Source organism: Botryllus schlosseri, chromosome 1 (assembly GCF_051294905.1).
Source record: "Botryllus schlosseri isolate E-star chromosome 1, Bs_hap1, whole genome shotgun sequence".
In the NCBI taxonomy this organism is placed as follows: Eukaryota; Metazoa; Chordata; class Ascidiacea; order Stolidobranchia; family Styelidae; genus Botryllus; species Botryllus schlosseri.
In genome coordinates this window covers 27,149,829-27,172,023 of record NC_137236.1, presented here as the reverse complement: position 1 = coordinate 27,172,023, position 22,195 = coordinate 27,149,829, and the positions used below count along the sequence as shown (strand labels likewise).

The 22,195-nt window shown below is 40.7% G+C and overlaps 1 long non-coding RNA gene across 1 annotated transcript; it reads right to left on the bottom strand.

The window, feature by feature from the left end:
* Nucleotides 1-5,857: 5,857 nt before the first annotated feature.
* On the bottom strand, nt 5,858-10,687 carry LOC145446408 (uncharacterized). Its single transcript, XR_013917284.1, has 4 exons — nt 10,569-10,687; nt 9,135-9,260; nt 7,151-7,336; nt 5,858-6,036 (listed from the first exon to the last, which is right to left on the bottom strand). It is a non-coding gene; the product is annotated as an uncharacterized LOC145446408 (long non-coding RNA).
* Nucleotides 10,688-22,195: the final 11,508 nt, after the last annotated feature.

Sequence of the window (22,195 nt, the reverse complement as noted above, 5' to 3'; positions counted from 1 at the left end):
TTGGTGCAAGAATGGACATTTTCAACTTGATGTTGATTAATGGAGCAAAATTTGATATTTGAGTGCAATTATACCTCGAATCCAGTGACAAGATTATTAATCATTTAAACCAAACGCAGCTTGTTTATGTTGGCCCAGAGAATTTGGCTAGCCAGACCATATTGATAGAATATGGTCACAGTAAGATAATATTTTGGGCTAATTTACATGAACTTTCCAACATTTGATTTGATATGTCCGCTAAAACAGCTGTTATTCTGCTTTCGAATAAGACCTAAATTGCTGATTTCAATGGTAACTGTGTTTGTCAAAGGCTGTAAAGTTAATTTATTTTCCATGTTAGATGTTTGTTTGTTTGTTTGTGGTGTTCATGGTGGTGGTTCGACTACACTGGTCATTTTACACCAGGCCGGTTCTTATTATTATCCTTCCGTATCTGCCCGATTACCAGTGAACTCGACACTTAGTGAATTCGGCCGCACAAACTCGGCACTTGGTGAATTCGGCCGTGGTAGATCTCGTAGCGGTACCGGTCACCATGATTGGTTACTGGAATGTTTTCCGGTGAACTTGGCACTTTGAGTGGTTGTCAATGTTGTACGGGGGTCAGGGCATGCGTAGATCACACAGTCACGGCGTGATTAGATCACAGATTGCGTAATCGCGGGAAATAACGCGACGCTCTTCACTTGGTGAACTCGGCCCTTTGAGGAATTGGCACTAGAACACCTTCGCATTAGAAATGCATTTAATATGAATGAGCAGTATCAAAAAGGAAATTTAAACGTGTCGTGGCTCGCGGTAGATCTCGAAATCTTGGGATCCTTCAACCCTGTTATCGAGACACCCTAACCCCAGAGTGGAATCGTCTCTCCAAAGGCAACAAATAATTTATTTTGACGTGATCATGCGAAACATTTGTTGATGAGGAACACTGGCTTGTCGTGATCGATAAACGAAGAAGCGCCGCTTGATCTTCCACAGTTTCGATCTCACATACAACGCCAAGATCCATCTTCTCAAAACTTACACGACACAGGCCCGTCACTCACGCCATCGATTCCAAGCAGACCGCGCGTGGTCGGTATATGAGCGCTGCGTTATTTCCCGCGGCTACGCAATCCGTGATCTAATCACGCCGTGATTGCGTGATCTACGGATGCCCTGACCTCCTTACAAGATTGACGAATCACTTGATAATACTATTATTAGTTTAATAATTCATATTAATAGCTGTTAATACACTTCATTACAAAATTTCCCGAGGGCCGAATTCACCAAGTGCCGAGTTCATCGGCAACCATCTGCCCACTTATAGCACGGCCCACTCCTAGGCTTTTTAAGACATGGCTATGCGGATCAGATGGCGAGGAGGAGCCTAGATAAACGGCCAACACTTCGGTAGCAATTATGGAGTCGACGTGTCAGGCTCGAACCCGCAATTCATTGGTGTTTAGCTATATTGGAGGTTACCACTATGTTACCTCGCCATACCATGTAAAATGGGACCGTAGCATTTGGCATTTCGTGTGGCAATTGACTTTTGTGTGGAAAATTGTGTTCGTTTAAGAACTTATCCGAAACTTTTATTCCGCCATAGATTGTATATGATAAAACGAAGCCACTCACCACAAAGGAGGATTTAAAGAAGTTTGATGACATATTGAATGAAAGCAAAAGCCTTTGCAAGAGATGTGGTATGTTGAATCTGTTTTGTTATTTTCAAATGCTTGCCGATAGCAGACGGTATATATAAACGTAAGATGTGGAAGCTATCAAGGTGTTATGTTTATTATTTTTAGAAATTCAGTCAGTCAAAGTGGACGATCGTATTGCTTGGATTATATTTAGGCTTATTTTAGCATCTTTGAGATGCAACTCTGAACGTGGACGGTCATGAACAGTCAAATAATTCTGTTCCTATATTGACATATCAGACATTTGCACTTGTACCGTTGGCGGCGACAATATTGGTCAGTCAGCAAAAAGCATCATGAAGAAGGTTGCCAGTCTGGTGAAATTATAGCAGAGTCGGAAAGAATGGGAAATACGCTTTCATCAACCTCCATTTGAACAAGATCACATATAGTAAGAGACATTCATGATATGCTGCAAATGTCACTGTGTTCTTTGTCTAGTCACCCCACTCATGTAACTATTGAGGCTTCATGCCAGGGTTGTAACCAAGTCACAAGGCTCCGAGTCGCAAGTCAATCTCACTTTTATAGTTTTGACTCGAGTCATTTTCTATTCGAGTCAAGTCCGAGTCCAAGTCAGCGAGCAGAGGGCCGAGTCCGAGTTTTGGTATTATGACTCGAACCAGAGTCATTGTGTTAGCTGCTCAGTTTCCAATTTAAGTCTTGTTAAACCAACTTTTTATATATTTTTTGTGATATCGAGTGGGTCGCATTTATAATATACGAATTTTCCTTACTTTTAGCAGTTTCTGGTCGCATTTTCAAATACCAGTATCAATAGACGAAATCCCAATAGCGATTTGCTGTACTATTCTTTGAAATAATAATGAAATGTCGGTCTTGGCCGTCTGAGTCTCAAGTCATGCGCAATGAGTCGAGTCATTTCAGTACTTTGAGAAGATGACCTGAGTCAAGTCGAGTCAACAGAAAAACCTGACTCGAGTCTTACAACCCTGCTTCATGCAATGAGCATTTACTTTGAAGATAAATAGTAATTAAATAACTGGTTGGTGGTACAAAATTTTAATACCGCTTTCAAAAGTACCTTCTTGATAAACGTTATTAAAACCCGAAGAACTTTTCGCGTGCCTATTAAAGAGCTACCGGCACCATAAAGGAAGCAAAACAGAGTTGAATTCAAAACCAGATGGAGAATTATGACGCATTAATGTCGAATTTAGAAATTACATCAATGGAGCCAGAACACAGCAACAATGCAGTGCATAACAACGGTTGCGTAAAACAGTATGACAGCGTGACACAATTCTTTAATTATTTATTATAGTGGTGCCCACCGTAAATACTATTTTATTAAAATCCGAATCCATCCAACTTCGAATTGTAAAATGTTGGTAGTCTTGACATCAAATTTTTGAAAGGTGCACTTTGAGAAGATTTCGGAATCTGTCAAATTATACAAAAAAATTAGCAAATTCTTTGACATATTTCATCCATTTGGGACTCGATCAATGTAAAAGAATCAGTAATTATTTTATACAATATATTGTATTTGTAGTTGAAGTATAGTAATAATTCTTATGGTTACCGCACTTGTAACGATTCACGGCCATAACTGGAATAATTAGAATGATGTAACTTCCAAATTGTCATGCATTTTGCAACAACATTGTTATCAATTTTCAAGGTGCTGACCATTGGAGGAAGAATCACCCGTAAGCCGGGAATTCACGATCCGTAAACGCGGCCGACTGTTTCTCTCCTCAAGAGAAAGGAAGAGAAAAAGGGAGCAGAAATAGCAAGAGTGTGACAAGTCGCGTCCATTCGCTTTAATGCGTATTTCCATCCGCGAAGCGCGAAGTAGTAGGTGAGAAAACTAATGGGCGCTTGGTTAGCACTTTATAAGGTTGACTCCAGCGCTGTATTTGCTAAATGTTGCCCTGAAATAGGGGTGGTGTCATTTGGTATCAATATTGACTATTAAAAGACCATTTGTTAGTGGTCATGGATTTGTTCGGCCAGTATGCATAAATTTCTGATGGTCACTTCCCGGGCTTCTGTTCTCCAACCCCTCGTGATTGTTATTCTGCTTCTAGTAAGACTGTCGATTCTAATGTTTTATCGTATCATTTGTTGGAGGTTTCGCTCGCTTTTTTTACAACGTTTTGCTCTCTGCTAGGTCAATTACTGGCTGAGTATCACTACAGCCTAAGAAACTGCACTAATTCTCATTTTAATGTCTTGCTGGTTATCTTGCTGTCAATTCTAATAATTTGTTAATGTCTATACCAGTGCCGCCACTCAAATGTTTTGTTCTCTGTACACAATATTGTTAGGTCTTCAGCTTTCCAGGCAGAGTATCATTCCACTTTCTAGACTTGAGTATGTATCTCTCCAACTAGCTGCCAAATAACTGATTCATTTGGATTGTTGAATTGATCATTTTTGACAGAATGTGAAGAAATTTTAGTCAAGAATTCTTTTTGTGTTAGTGGCTGTTTTCAAAGATTGCTGAAGTAGTCATCGTTGATCTTGATTATCAAGTAGAAGTGGCGATTGAAGTCAGTTCTCTAGTCATATAATAATAAAAAATATAATAATAAAAACTTGAAAACTTGAGTGGAAATATTCCAGAATCAAATCCATTTTAGTAAGTATGGAAAAAAAAATGTAGGAGTCATTCGTTACTCGCTACCTCTGCCATTTTCGCAGTACGAATGTCTTAGCTAATAATCGTCATTTTCATTTTATTTCTACAGGTTGTTGAAAAGAAAACGCCAGAGGGATTATCATCATCAGACGATGAAACCTTCTGATTACTGACTGTTCTCATAGTTTCATTCATTGCTACTTGGCCCTACAAGTAATTTCGTTCGTTTCATTTTTTACACTGGCATTATTTACTTGCCAATTCGTTTTGAATTAAATTACCGCAAATGTGATTAATATGTAGTAGATAATGTGGTGTGTGTGTGTGTACGCAGCCGTGATCAGGTTATGCCCAGTGGTAGAAAACAGGTTATTATATCAGGATGTTCTTTTAATGTAGGATCTACATTCTACTCACCATGTTTAAAGGCTGTAGCATCTGCATAATATTTACATTATTGAAGGGCATGGAAAAGACATTGAATTGAGTCGACACAAAATCCCCCTTTCTACGACCTGCCGAGATCTAATATCTACTATATCGGGCTCGGCTTTCTACATCTTTGGTCTGTACTGTGTTTACTGGGAAAGGACACCCCCCGAAACATATCACCTCTGCAGACGACGAGAGTTAGTGGACGAAGAAGCGCTCGATGATGCCGCATTCAATCAATTTAAAACATCAGCCATCCCCCACATCTCGATAAACAACTTTGACGAAAAATTTGTAGAGTTTATGTCTGCTATCAAATCACTTCTGGAACAATTTGCACCTCTACAGCGCCTTTCGAGAAGTCAAAGAAAATTGAAGCGAAATCCGTGGATGACCACAAAGCTGATTCAACTTATCCGTAAACGTAACCGGTGGCATAACCGATTATACACCAAGAACTGCCCAGAACATGAACGAGAAAGATTTCGACGTTTCAGGAATCGCACCGTGCATCTCATTTCCAAGGCAAAAGCAAAGTACAATGAGAGATTTTTCAACAGACACATAAAGGACACTCGAAAAACATGGTCAGGACTTAACTCTCTCCTATATCGAAAAAAAGGCCATAAGTCTGTTTCGGAAATTGTGAATTCGGATACCGGAAACAAACTTTCAGACCCGGCGGCCATCGCGAATCACTTCAATGAATATTTTTGTAACGTAGGCCCAAATATTGCTTCTTCTATTACAAAACCTGTGTCGGCCAGGTCAGAGGTGAGATCGATATCCCAGTCAATTGAGCTTGAACCTACAACCAAATACGAAGTAGAACCCAGCAAACACAGTACAGACCAAAGATGTAGAAAAGCCGAGCCGATATAGTAGATATTAGATCTCGGCAGGTCGTAGAAAGGGGGATTTTGTGTCGACTCAATTCAACGTCTTTTCCATGTCCTTCAATAATGTAAATATTATGCAGATGCTACAGCCTTTAAACATGGTGAGTAGAATGTAGATCCTACGTTAGAAGAAGAAGATCCTGATATAATAACCTGTTTTCTACCACTATGGGCTTAACCTGATCACGGCTGCGTACACACACCACATTATTTACTACATATTAATCACATTTGTGATAATTTAATTTCAAACGAATTGGCAATAATGCCGTTGTAAAAAATAAAACGAACAAACGAACGAATGTCTTTAGAAAGAAAGTGAAAACAGTCCTTATCATCAGGTTTCATCTTCTGATGAGCCAGTTAAATAACCAGCATGCGGCCTTTTCTTTTCAACACCCTGCAGAAATAAAATGAAAATGATGATTAATAGCTAAGACATTCGTACTGCGAAAATGGCAGAGGTAGAGACTAACGAATGACTCCTACATTTTTTTCGCCCATACTTACTAAAATGGATTCGATTCTGAACTATTTCCACTCAAGTTTTCAAGTTTTATTATTATATTTTTTAATATTATATGACTAGAGAACTGACTTCAATCGTCACTTCTACTTGATTATCAAGATCAACGATGACTACTTCAGCACTCTTTGAAAACAGCCACTAACACAAAAAGAATTCTTGACTAGAGAACTGACTTCAATCGCCACTTCTACTTGTGTATCAAGATCAACGATGACTACTTCAGGAATCTTTGAAAACAGCCACTAACACAAAAAGAATTCTTGACTAGAGAACTGACTTCAATCGCCACTTCTACTTGATTATCAAGATCAACGATGACTACTTCAGCAATCTTTGAAAACAGCCACTAACACAAAAAGAATTCTTGACTAAAATTTCTTCACATTCTGTCCAAAATGATCAATTCAACAATCCAAATGAATCAGTTATTTGGCAGCTAGTTGGAGAGATATATACTCAAGTCTAGAAAGTGGAATGATACTCTGTCTGGAAAGCTGAAGACCTAACAATATTGTGTACAGAGAACAAAACATTTGAGTGGCTGGCTGGCTGCACTGGTATAGACATTAACAAATTATTAGAATTGACAGCAAGATAACCAGCAAGACATTAACATGAGAATTAGTGCAGTTTCTTAGGCTGTAGTGATACACAGCCAGGAAAGTAATTGACCTAGCAGAGAGCAAAACGTTGTAAATAAAGCGAGCGAAACCTCCGACAAATGATACGATAAAACATTAGAATCGACAGTCTTACTAGAAGCAGAATAACAATCATGAGGGGTTAGAGAACAGAAGCCCGGGAAGTGACCATCAGAAATTACTGCATACTGGCCGAACAAATCCATGACCACTAACAAATGGTCTTTCAATAGTCAATATTGATACCAAATGACACCACCCCTATTTCACAGCAACATTTAGCAAATACAGCGCTGGAGTCAACCTTATATAAGCGCTAACCAAACGCCCATTAGTTTTCCCACCTACTACTTCGCGGATGGAAATACGCATTAAAGCGAACGGACGCGACTTGTCACACTCTTGCTATTTCTGCTCGTTTTATCTCTTCGTTCCTCTTCTCTGTCGCTTCCGCTTGAGGAGAGAAACAGTCGGCCGCGTTTACGGATCGTGAATTCCCGGTGGGTGATTCTTCCTCGAATGGTCAGCACCTTGAAAATTGAGAACAATGTTGTTGCAAAATGCATGACAATTTGAAAGTTACATCATTCTAATTATTCCAGTTATGGCCGTGAATCGTTACAAGTGCGGTAACCATAAGAATTATTACTATACTTCAACTACAAATACAATATATTGTATAAAATGATTACCAATTCTTTTACGTTGATCGAGTCCCAAATAGATGAAATATGTCAAAGAGTTTGCTAAATTTTTGTATAATTTGACAGATTCCGAAATCTTCTCAAAGTGCACCTTTCAAAAATTTGATATCAAGACTCCCAACATTTTACAATTCGAAGTTGGATGGCTTCACCAATACAAGCAAACAGTTTGTATCGCAATTGACAATTATGTAGAGAACGCTGCGAGACATATGAGTAGGCCTACCCTAAAACGTTTCTCTGACATGGACATTAGGACTCTTGAAATATGACTTTTTTTCTCAAATCGTTCTGGCTACTTGATAAAATTGTTAGGTTACCTAATTTAAGCCTAAACACAAAATTTGGTTCAATTCCAGCCAGTAACCGCTTTGCTACAGGAGAAGAAAGTTTCTATTTATTGTATAAAAATAAATAGGTAATAAAAATTTGAAAATTTTCTGTTCACCCCATGAAAGTGTTAGGCTGTCTATAGAAACGATGCTCACCAAATTTGGTTCAATTCCAACCAGTGGAAGCGGAGATATTGCCGTCGAAAAATTTGGATTTGAATAAAATAGTATTTACGGCAGGGCTGGCCAACCTTTTCAGCCAACGGGCCACATTCGATTGACGAATTATTGTGCGGGCCACAAGCCGCGCAAGGCGCGAAAATTTCTTGAAATTCATAGGTCAATAATATTGTCACTTGACTATATTGCGGGCTTGTTGTATTTCGCTGGGCTAAGTTTGCGAGGACTGGGCTATTCGGCACATGGACATATCGATATCGAAAGATGCAAGCAGCATGCGTCAATCATTTCGTGCCTAGGTTTCATAGTCGACGGTCTTACTGCGAGCGCAAACTCAATGTCGCATCTGTCAATGCGCCGGAACTGATATTTTAGTCATCACATCTCAAATGTTGCGGCCAGACCAATCAAATTTTTGGTTGGCCTTGCATGTTCAATTGCAATCAATTTTTGATGATATTAGAAATTTCGGAAATTGCCTCGCGGGCCACTCAAAACCTTCTCCCGGGCCACATGTGGCCCGCGGGCCACGGGTTGGCCGGCCCTGATTTACGGTGACCGATTCTTTGTTTACTTATTAAAGTTGTGCTCACCGTAAGTACTATTTTATTAAAATCCAAATTTATCGACAGCAATAACTCCGCTTCCACTGGTTGGAATTGAACCAAATTTGGTGAGCATCGTTTCTATAGACAGCTTAACACTTTCATGGGGTTAACAGAAAATCTTCAAATTTTTTATTATTCATTTTTATATAATAAATAGGAACTTTCTTCTCTTGTAGCAAAGCGGATACTGGCTGGAATTGAACCAAATTTTGTTTGTAGGCTTAAATTAGGTAACCTAACAATTTTATCAAGTAGCCAGTACGATTTGAGAAAAAAAGTCATTTTTGAAGAGCCCTACTGTTCATGACCGTCCACGTTTAGAGTTGCATCTCAAAGATGCTAAAATAAGCCTAAATATAATCCAAGAAATACGATCGTCCACTTTGACTGACTGAATTTCTAAAAACACCTTGATAGCTTCCACATCTTACGTTTATATATACCGTCTGCTATCGGCACAACAAAGTAGGCCTATTTAAAAATAACAAAACAGATTCAACATACCACATCTCTTGCAAAGGCTTTTGCTTTCATTCAATTTGCCATCAAACCTCTTTAAATCCTCCTTTGTGGTGAGTTGCTTTGGAATTCTTCTAGGATCAATTCCGATATCGTTTTATCATATACAATCTATGGCGGAATAAACGTTTCTGATAAGTTCTAAAACGAACACAATTTTCCACACAAAAGTCAATTGCCACACGAAATGCCAAATGCTACGGTCTCATTTTACAAGGTATGGCGAGGAAACGTAGTGGTACGTTCCATTATAGCTAAACACCAATGAATTGCGGGTTCGAGCGTGACACGTCGACTCCATAATTCCTACCGAAGTGTTGGCCGTTTATCTAGGCTCCTCCTCGCCATCTGATTCGCATAGCCATGTCTTAAAAAGCCTAGGAGTGGGCCGTGCTATAAGTGGGCAGATGGTTGCCGATGCACTCGGCACTTGGTGAATTCGGCCGCACAAACTCGCCACTTGGTGAATTCGGCCCTCGGGAAATTTTGAAATGAAGTGTATTTACAGCTATTAATATGAATTATCAAACTAATAATAGTATTATCAAGTAATTCGTCAATCTTGTAAGAAGTTCAGGGCATCCGTAGATCGCGCAGTCACGGCGTGATTAGATCACGGATTGCGTAGCCACGGGAAATAACACAGCGCTCATATACCAACCACGCGCGGTCTGCTTGGAATCGATGGCGTGAGTCACGGGCCTGTGTCGTGTAAGTTTTGAGAAGATGGATCTTGGCGTTGTATGTGAGATCAAAACTGTGGAACATCAAGCGGCGCTTCTTCGTTTATCGATCACGACAAGCCAGTGTTCCTCATCAACAAATGTTTCGCATGATCACGTCAAAATAAATTATTTTTTGCCTTTGGAGAGACGATTCCACTCTGGGATTAGGGTGTCTCGATAACACGGTTGAAGGATCCCAAGATTACGAGATCTACCACGAGCCACGTCACGTTTAAATTCCCTTTTTGATACTGTTCATTCATATTAAATGCATTTCTAATGCGAAGGTGTTCTAGTGTCAATTCCTCCAAGGGCCGAGTTCACCAAGTGAAGAGCGTCGCGTTATTTCCCGCAATTACGTAATCTGTGATCTAATCACGCCGTGACTGTGTGATCTACGCATGCCCTGACCACCGTACAACATTGACAACCACTCAAAGTGCCAAGTTCACCGGCAAACATTCCAGTAACCAATCATGGTGACCGGTACCGCTACGAGATCTACCACGGCCGAATTCACCAAGTGCCGAGTTTGTGCGGCCGAATTCACTAAGTGCCGAGTTCACTGGTAATCGGGCAGATACGGAATAATAATAATAAGAACCGGCCTGGTGTAAAATGACCAGTTTAGTCGAACCACCACCATGAACACCACAAACAAACAAATAAACATCTAACATGGAAAAGAAATGACCTTTGCAGCCTTTGACAAACACAGTTACCATTGAAACCAGCAATTTAGGTCTTATTCGAAAGCAGAATAACAACTGTTTTAGTGGACATATCAAATCAAATGTTGGCAAGTTCATGTAAAATAGCCCAAAATATTATCTTATGTGACCATATTCCATAAATATGGTCTGGCTAGCCAAATTCTCTGGGCCAACATGAACAAGCTGCGTTTGGTTTCAACGATTAATAATCTTGTCACTGGATTCGAGGTATAATTGCACTCAAATATCAAATTTTGCTCCATTAATCAACATCAAGTTGAAAATGTCCATTCTTGCACCAACTTTTATAAAATCATGAATCAGTGTTCTACAGGAATGTATCTATATGACTTATATACCTAGAAAATTCAAGCATAAATATTATGATATACCGTAGGTATAGGTACCGGTAATTCAGATGCCTAAAGCGAATTATAGTGGTCTAATTTCACTAAATTAGAGCGAAATGCCAGCAAAATAATTGTAATCTAATTCGGAAAAAACGGTTTAGCTCTAATTCTAACCTGGAAAAGCTGAAACTTTTCTATAGTTGTCTACACCTGTTTTGCAGAAAGTCAAACAGCTCTAGGCGTCATATACTACAGGCAATTCGAAATACCCCATAAGCTATATGCTACTGCATATATACCTTTAACCCGCTACCTCAGTCAGTCACAATTCCTATATATTTACGGCATTTACCATACAGAAAGAGCGAACTATGCCTGGCTGCGACCTGTTGCGCGTCAAATCTTTGTATGGCGCGATGACGTAAAATTTGAATCGCCGAAATATTCTAGAAGTCACGCATCGATAATCATATTCCTAAACGTACAACATATCACTTATTTAGTTATTCTCTGAATAAAACTATTAGCCATACTCGTTGAACATGCGAGATTACCGAAAGAGCGAATATATATATAATGAAGATCATATATATCAGAGGAAAACAGAACTATTCGACCTTAGAGCAACAACACGAATATACAACACCGGTGACATCCTCACGCAATAAAACGAAGGGAGAACATTGTTTTCTAATAGATAGAACGAAGCTACCGCATGAGATCGAACAAAACCGGATAGAATTCATCGTGATTGAATGTACCGACAAAGTCATCCTTTCTACGTATTTTAGTCGTACCCTCGAGAGATAGAAAATTTGCATTATTAGGTTAACTACCGGATATAACGAAGCCTAATGCATGAGATGGAACAACACCGAGTATGAATTTATTCTGATTGAATATAACCACAAGACCATCCTACTACGTATTTTAGACATTCCCTCGACACTTAGAAAATCAGAACCTAATCGAGATGATCCCGGATGATCCTTTTACGGTTTTGTGTTTGCTGGGAAGTAGCCATCCACAAACTGAAATCGCACGAGGCCGACGGCTATGACCAAATCCAATCATGGTTTTTAAAAATGATAAGCATGCATATCGGTCAATATATGGCCCATTTTTTCAACTTCATGATAGAAAATGGAGTCTACCCAAGCTATCTAAAAAAGCCAGAGTAGTCCCTGTACACAAAGCTGGGGATAGAACTAATGTCACCAACTACCGTCCGATATCCGTTCTCCCATGCATCGGGGTTGATTTCGAAAAGTTGCTCCTCTCCCGCCTGTCCTCATTCCTCGCCAAAATGTCTGTCATTTCCCCTCAACAATTTGGCTTCCGAAACAAACACCAAACCGCATATGCCCTCCTAACAGTGGCCGAACAGTATTATGTTATCTCAGAGAAGCGAAATGTGGGATGTAGCATTTTTCTCGATCTAAAAAAAGCGTTTGACTGCGTAGATCATAAAATTCTCATTTCGAAATTGGCGCGTTACGGACTTCGGGGCCCACAACTTGAGCTCATGAAAAGTTACCTCACTGGACGCCAACAAATGGTTGTGATCTCAGACACCTTGTCTTCTCCTCACCTGGTGACCTGTTATGTGCCCCAAGGCTCAGTACTTGGACCGGTCCTTTTCACCTTATATGTCAACGACATTTTTGAAACCTCCTCATTGAACACCACACTGTTCGCTGATGATATTCACCTCCTCTCTTCAGCATCTTCGACGGCAGAGCTGGATGCCCTGACTGGTGACCAAATGCCCAAAGTCCATTAGTGGACGGCCCAGAACAACCTTTCCATAAACGCCTCGAAATCGCAATTGCTGACAGTAAATTAAAAAAATAAGCTAACCGGTAATATCGCTGGTCAGCCCGTTTCCAACACAGATAATGCCAAATATCTCGGAGGTTTTCTGGACTCGAACGTGTCCTGGAAGAGTCATATTCAGTCCCTAGAAACTAAATTATCACTGAAGTGCGGCCTGTTCTACAGCCTTAGGCGCTTCATGCCAGCATGGGTTCTTCTGATACTCTTTAAATCCTTAATCCAATCGAAGTTACACTATGGTATCCTCTGTTGGGGGGCTGCCAGTAAAACTGCACTCAAGCCACTGCAAAAACTACAACATAAAGTACTCCTAATCATAGCTAGGGCCCCAAAGGGGCCTGGCTGCCCATCAATGTTCCCTCTAATTTTTCAAGAGTCTGCGCAAACACGCCAACTCACTGCGCAGGCCCTCGGACAACAGTGCGCAACCACCCTCCAATAGGGTGATAAAACTAACTACTGGGGGGCTTCGCCCCCCAGACCCCCCTACGGCTCTAGGATTCTTCCAGTACTTATCTTGTACATTGAGTGGCCATTTAGTAGTAGCGTCCCTAAACGCGCTAAGCGCGAAAAAATTTCTATAATTCATGATTGCATCGGCCAATATGATCGGAAATTGCATATATATTGCTATCAATTTTTATCCCCTCCCTGCTCACATAATCAGATTTACCGGTAGAGCTGATCCAGTGAGGTGTGTTGGAATAGATAGGCCCTCTAAATAATAATAAAACATCTTCGGGCGTACCCGTTGATATAATGACTTCGTTACATGATGCTATTTCGTGACCCCCTATCTGCTATGTCAAAAGATATTGAAATCGCCAAAAAGGGACTAAAGTAAAAGACGTACACGATTTCAAATTGGCATTTCTTAACTGGAAAATAATGTTCCCTCGATATGGCATTTGTCTTGTTGTGGGACTCGGATCGCCAGGACAGGAACATTCGGCGCCAGCCATTTAGGCACCCATGGACATGAACAATTACACATATAGTTGTATATATCGAAGTTTTCGGTCAGCACCGGGGCAGTCTTTTTCGCCCAAGGTTTTCTCGCTGCTGATCGTTCTGGCGCACTTCTTGGATTCGCATGTTACATAGCCTTTAGCTTCATATGTCTTGGCGCGTCATGATGTGGTAACAACCGACGCCCAACTGCCCATTTCTATAAATCATGCCTAATTTTTGTTGGGAAAGGGTACCCAATAATCGAATATCTTACAATAATAAAATTTCAAAAAATACACCATGATTTATGTTTATTCTCGAAATAATTTTGGACCCCCTTCGAGCTTGGCCCCTCCAATTGGGGTGTTTGGGGTGCGAAAGTTACGGTCCTGAGTAAATCTTACGCAATGTTCATGCCACGCGGAGAAGACTATCATTCGTTAGTTTCTCGCAGATTAACTTCGAGCTAGCCCATTGTTATTTATAACTTTGTTAAACCATGTTATTTCGCCATTCCCAGAAAATAATGCACTATTGAAATGATATCAGTATCGCTCACGTGTACGAGGCCATACTAAAAAATATCTTCCGTGAGGCGCAGGTGATTGTGAACTCTCATTTCTTCACGGAGCGCAATAGTTACCTTTGCGGGGCGCACTTGTACCTCGGTTTCAGACTTCAGTGATAACACTATTTGGCCCTGGCAATGTTCCATCTTAATTTTCACGAATCTGCGCGCCTGCGTGGTCCATTGGACAACAGTGCGCAACAACTATGAAAAAAAAACATCACTTCTGATTTTTTGTGCGCAGCGTAGATTTTCTGTGCGCGGAGACCGTTTCAGCACTGCGCATTTGCGCAGGTGCGCAGCTTAGAGGGAACATTGCTGCCCATCCAACAAGTCGCTGCTGAAGAGATTCGGCGTCCTAAACATAGAAGATATGCGGAAACTAGAAATCGCCAAGTTTATGTATCAGTTCCACTGCGGTCGTTGCCCCGAATATTTCAATGACTTCTTTACCTCGGAATCAAAAGCGCACAAGTACAACACACGCGCGTCCACGTCGTCCAAATATCATATGATCGACCGAAAAGATCATCGCTCTATCAAATATGCCGGACCTGATGTGTTGTACAGTATCCTGCCGGCCATCCGACAGTCGACGAGCATGTCCACATTCAAGTCGAAATACAAGCAATTACTACTAAATAAATACAGTCCATCCTCAAGATTACCGGACCACGACTGACCTATCGATCTCGCTTCCCATGACATGCTGCCCTCTTTATTGTCGCTTTCTTTTTTCTATACTATCTTCTTTACTTTCATTCAGTGTGCATGCCTCCTCTTTACATCGCCTAGGCCAGAGGTCTCAAACTCGCGGCGCGCCAGAGCATTTTGTGCGGCCCGCGACGACATTTTTGATTTTTCTTAATTTGACAATCTATAGTGTCACATATATCTTTTCAGGTTATAAAGTGTAAATTCCCTCTAAAATTGCTCTGAAGGCCAGAAACTATTCATCAAACTTCACTATCGCATCAATTGCAAACGTTACCATGCAGTGGAACATTCACTAGTTCGCCACATTTTCACTTCATGATGATAAAACCTGACCCTTGGACGATTCGTGACTGAAATTTATGAGTTGGATCTGGACGCGACCTTTCTTAAAATTACTCGAACTCGGGCTGACTCGATGGAAAAATGAAAATGACTCGAGAGTGGACTCGGAATGCCGTGAATTTGTTAGAACCATGAACGCAACAAACTAATCACGTGTCATGGGAATAAATAAATCGGAAGGCCGCAGTTTGGTATTTCGCTAACTAAGCAAGTAGTCATCATGGCAACCAGTGGCAATCTATTAGTTACATCTTAGGTCGCTTAGTCGCTGCATGAACCATGTTTTGAAGGCCACTTCAAGGTACCGAGTACCGTAGTCGTACACTCCAACGATGGGTCGTTCGGCGTTCCGACATTTATATTACTAGGACGCATTCATTAATGTATTGATGCTACATTTATATATTTTTCCGCTCCTATTTTCGAAGATATTTGACCATGAGATTAATAGCCTACTTATATCAGGAGTATACCCGAATCCAGGATTGTAATTACACTGCCCAACCCAAAAATGTTGTGATATCAGATCAGTCTCTATTATCACTCTGTTAAATTCGAAATATCAAAAGGCGATAACTTTAATGATGACATCATACGTTTGTCCGCTCATCTTGTGTCTATATTTTATAATTAATATAAGAATTCTGTTCAAATAGTTATAATTGTGATGATTTTTCCTGCCAGGCCTAAATTGATGCTAGAGTGAATCACATTTTGATGATGTGTGTTTATTGTCAGCCTGCTGGATCGGCTCACTTTCAATAGGACAATTCCATCCCGCCAAATAAGGCCTACTTGGAAAGACATATAATACCCCATATATATGCTGCGGCCCGCGGCGTCGTCAGAACTGGAAAACTGGCCCGCTAGGACATTTGAGTTTGAGACCTCTGGCCTAGGCCAAGGTGGGTGTCAGATTCCATAGACTACTCCTTATCGCTTCGACATCTTCCTGTCGTTTCATTGTATCGCATTTTTTGTGGTGTATTGAACTGATAAAATTGCTAATAAACCAATGATGATGACATTAATGACTTATCTGAATGAAGTTTGTCGCCATTCGCCACACGACATTTCAATCTCCCAGAAAATAGGTAAATCCAATCCAAATCCTAATCCGTTCAGAAAAAAAATGTCTAATCCAAATCCAATCCAAATCCGACAAAATTTCACAAATCCTGTTTTTTCAAAACCTAATCCTAATCCATGCTCATCTCTGGTAGTTGCATGTCATCGGATTATAGTTGCCAGTCGCGATTTGTTTCCAGCTCATTATTATTGCTCTGTGTATAGTCCATATTTCCCATCTGAGAGGTATCTCAACACTGAAAGCTTTCATGCTATCAAACTATGCGTTGGGATAGCAAACATTCCAGATGCTTCTTTAGATATATCTCATTATGACGATAAGGAAGGATTGTTCACTATCATCAAAAGGGGCGCGTATAAAGAAGTTTGAGAACCACTGCATGCCTTAGAGGATATCTCATAGTATCTGCAGTACAAGCATATCTTACAGTACTGTTTTAATTTCATCGTTCAGACAATGCACATTGTACAGTTCTGCGATAATATATTGTCAAATCGTTTAACGAACAGAATTAGCATGGCTCGCGCTTCGTTCCATGGGCATGTAAATCATACACAACACCCCTCTCGCTACATGACCGGTCGGTGGATTGAACAGTTATTAATGAATATCGGACCCTTGTCCGGTAGTCGTAATCGCAATGCAGTAGCAATCAGTAAGATCGGGATAACCAACTGACAACTTCACGTACCCAGCGTCCGTGTCATCATCGTTCACGAGATGATCAGGTAGTAAGGATGCACGCTATCAAAGTAGCATTCCCTCTTGCAGAATAATCAAGTGGTTTTTCTACTTTCATCACTAAATTAAAGTGCCAGTTTTCGGACTAGCTCCACTTCTACGTAAAAAAGATGTTGATAAGGTAAAATACTTCTTCCATTGACTCTTTGGTCATTGGTGAATCAGGATTCATAACGATAGCGGTAGGAAATGCGTGATTGAAATTGTTCAACCCGTCAACCCTCACATTTCTCATTCAAGATTTTGAAAAGTGCATGTAATACACAATTTGGACATGCAGAAAGAAATAACATTTGTCCATTCGCGATTCTAATAATACACAACAAAGCCTTTATTTGAATAGACCCATTAATGAAGTAAATGTGCGAGTTTCTCAGGCCTAGCATAATACAATTGTTATTGTATGGTAGACGATGTTCTTATCCCTTACCAGAGTTTGTCTATCTAGGCAACTATTTATTACTGCCTAGAGCAAAACTCAGCATTTTACACTCGGCGGGACAAATTCCGCCCGCGAGAGAGAGAGAGAGAGAGAGGGGAATTTATGGTTCATTGTATTATTATTATCATTATAATAATCACACAACAACGACAGTGGCGCTTATCGCCTGTTTAGGCCTTGTGCGCCACGACAATGCTTTTGTATACTCATGACGACTTTCATGCTCGCGCACATCCACTCTTCCATTCGCTCTCGCTTTCGTGCGCCCTCTTGCTGGTCTATGCTGCCGACTTCGGAGCTCGGCTCACTCTTTTTCTGGGCTTTTTCAAGGCGCTGCGTTAACAGCGGGATCGGCGATGAGGAGCCCAGATAAACCTCCGACACATAGAAACATGGCAGAGCCGAGACTCGAACCACCAACCATTGGTGTCGTGACTGCAGTGTAACTGCGCCACTCACTTCCCTATGGTTCATTGTAAAAAAGATAATAACAGATCACTTCCGATACACAACTAAACTACACATGACTGAAAAGATATTGACGGTTGACACTACGCAAATAATGATCAAAACGAAACAATCGTGATTTAGCTTGGACAAGGTACATGTATTGAATGTGCATATGTGCACTTGCAGTCACATAATGTAGGCCTCGCCTGTATACATTATGATTGCTGGATGAAGCGCCATCGAAGTGATGTGGTGATCATCCTGTTTACTGCAGCTGCATGGAGTAATTGGATATATATTTTTTTAGCGCGCTGAATAATGAATTTTCATAATGAAGTTGTAGGAGCACACGACAAGTCAAATTAGTTGAGGAAATAGGAAAGATATCTATAATCAAAAAACAAAACTTGTTGGCCGGCACTAGTTCTTATTAGGAATACTCTTTGCTGTTATAGGATTCAATAAGATAGCTACGATACTAGGTTTAATATACGTAGGGTGGTCGAACACAGACATCTGGAGTATAGACACATCTCATGGTATATTCGATCACTTACCAAAAACGGTCGACTGGGTTTGGCACCAAATATATCAGCTACAGCCAAACAACTCGTTACAACGAAATCGGTAGCCAGAGAATCGATTCATATTTGTGTTCTAATCGAATTAGCGACTGTGGACACTTAGGTTGAGATGTGAGAGTGACATATTGCAGGGCTGGATAAGATTGGTGGTGGGGATTTCGTCCGCGTCACAATGACTATCTGGATATCAGAATGCGATCCTCGGGAGCCCCGAAAGAATTTATAATGCAATGCTGTTTGAACCCGCTGAATTTGGCTCCTGACGTCAAGGTTCCGGTTATATATAGCCAAGTAACAAGTGGAGAGTTGCGCCAATTACAAACTGTGGTAATGACAGTAAATGCAGTCGGAGACTACGTTCCTCCAATGGTATCAAAGGAAAAAGACCCAATGGTCGCTTGGCATGCCTACTTCAACCATTGTGCGCTACAGCGACATAGCAAAGTTCTATCAGTGATTGATTAATTTTATGACGCAAAAGAGAATGTTTCGAGCAAAACAATATTGATTCATGATGGCCATGGTCCACAAAGATGTGCCGAAGCTCTTACATATGCTGCGAATAGCAATGTGGAAATTGTCAGTCTCCGCCGCATACCGAAGTCGTTACAGTCACCTGTTAAAAACATTTTTTGGGCCTACTACAAGATGACTGCTCGAAGGCGTCTGCGAAATAATCCCGGAGTGGGTATTTCATGACTTGATGTACCTGAGCTATTCTGCAAGTCTTATATAAAAGTGGCTACTATCATACATGCGGTACAGTCTAAAAATCAGAGACCTCGGCTATTCATAGAGTGAAGCACAAATGAGTTTACATTGCTGCCAGCCAACACGGGAAAACTTATCAACTTGAACATAGTTGGTTTACGAACGGTGAAAGTAAAACAGGCAATATGCTTCAAGAAATGTTTCCTCTACGCAGCTCGCGTGAGCAAATGCGAACTGATCAGACGACGTCGATGTCATGAATAACTAAATTTGAAAAATTTTCTCATCCAACATCACCAATTTTCATATATATTGTAAAAAATACAACACGAAAGGAGACGTGAGACACAGGTGAGGCACAAGCGGGTCGTGCCTCACCTGTGGCAATGTAATTATGCTCACAAATAGTTCATAATTCATATTAACTGGTGTCGATGAAATGCTATTGTCACACCGATTCCGAAAATCTGAATATTACCAAGATCAGAGCACTATAACCCCCTCAGAATCGCCTAGCACTGTGAAATTCTGCTTTATTGCTTGCAATGACAGCTCAGAGAAACAATGGCCAGGTGAGGCATAAAAGAATCTGCTTCAATCAGTACTCACTAACAATGGGACAATCACAGCACAGTGGAGCACGACATTGATGAGAGTGTTGTCTGGATGATGGAGTTGCGACGGCCAGTATAGGCTACCCGCTACGTAATGCGGATAAAATACGGTTCCTAACTGATGTGTGTTTTCCATGCATAACTACCTCTAATTGTGGTATTATTTATGGCCTCTTACATAGCCTGCGTTGTTGTTGTTGCTGTTTGTGGCATTTATGATACGTTTCGACTGAAACGGTTGATTGGTCATTTACACCAGACCGATATCCTACACTACACTATCATTCCATATCTACCGACCTGCTAGCACGGCACACTTCTTGGCTTATGTAAGACAGTGTCAGTCCGCGCGTCACCACCCATAAACCTCACCGAACGGTATTAGAGGATTCCCGAACCACCAAATGCGGTCTACTATCCTAATGACCGATGTAACGTTGTTAGATCTTCATCTTCAGCTTATGTGAGGTCTAAAAGGTTGGGAACCACTGCGCTGGTGTGTCGTACCTTAGGAAATATAGAAGTTCTGGATTGATCTCATGGATCATGTTAAGCCAGTTGCCATAACCTGAAATGCTTTTACGCAGGTCCAGAAAGACCCAGCACACCTTGCCTTTTTACCTTGATTTTTTTTAATTTGTATTGGGTATGTGGGCCAAGTCACCCAATTACCACAAAATGTGAACGTGGTCATTTGGTTATTTTATAAATCATGTGACTTGAATTGATGCGATGCTAGCGTGACCCTACTGAATACTTCTGATGTTGCCGGGATCGTGACTCTCGCGCCCACCTCTCCTTTCAAAGGGGGTAAAGTGCAACAAAAGTAACATAAAACACTCAAATTACACCCTAATTATGAGGATGGGAGGGAATGAGCCGGCTTAATACCGTTTGGAAGCTTTTAGTAAAGATGTGTAACTTGCTGGTGCGGCACTAGTAGCGCCATAGTTGCTGCGCGGTCCATTTCTGCCCGGGCGATTACGCCTTGACCATCGCATGATTGTCAAAACCCCCATTGATAACACTGGTCAACAAAATGAAAATTTTTTCTTTAGACAAAACATCTGAGAGCCGTTTCTGGGGTTTTTGAGACGGCTGATTACGAATATCACATTAGTTTTGTCAGATTGGCTCTCTGTCAGAAGATATTTATACTCATAAAAAAGCCCGAAATTATTGTATTTACCCTTAAGTATTTAACTTGATAGGAAAAAACTCGTAGTTTTTTCTAATTTTATACTGCGCCTAAATAGCTATATGACTTTGAACAACCATCATGTCATTCTCAGTCATTCTATCAATATTAACATGACATGATGCGAAATATTTGTTTGTCAAAAAATAAAATGGGGGATTAGGGGAAAAATAGCCCCATGGGTTATCTCCACAACGGGAGCCAACTTGAAAAAACTAAGGTCATATTCGGAATCAGTGCCCTTCAGAACCTCCAAAAGCGCTCTTACTTTTTCTGTCTAAAAATAAGTGTTGACCAGTATAATTGATATTTGTCCGGTCCCGAGATGGGCGTGGCCGAATAGGATTATACCTACAGCGTGAGCCCGCGTTAAAATTGCGGTATACAAAGGTAGATATTACGTACAGTGAAGTAATGTGAATTTGGAAACGCGTACAAATCACGAACGACCTTTTCTGTCAAATTGGTGTGAAACCGGAAACTGACAGTTACCAATTACAATCACACTGACGAAAAAGTATGCCATAGCTCTTGATTATGGTCTTCCAATTATCATAACTATACATTTTTGCTCGGTTAACACAGTAAATCATACAAACACGTATGTCGCTTTCGTTTTGACTCCTTGTCGTGAAACAGCCGGTGCACGACGACAATAGCGAACTGAAGTGTCCGCATTTGACAACATTATGATCTTCCTAATCGATTAATTTTTCTTAAAACGTAAAATGACTTGAAGAACGTAGTGATGAATACCCAGATTTCAAGGAGGAAAACATAGAGACTTAGGTGTTGCTCGAGAAACCCAGATCAGGGTGAAAAAAGACAGGAGTGGCGTCCCATCTATCCGGGCATGCTTACCCTGCCTACAATGATTGACGCATCTCTAAATAATATGGATGGTGAGAACCTCATAAAGGTCCAGGGTCGTGTCAACGAGAACCTTTTTGAAAGGTATATTCTATGTGAACGCGAACGTGAACGTCATGACGTCACGTGACGTGATATTACTAA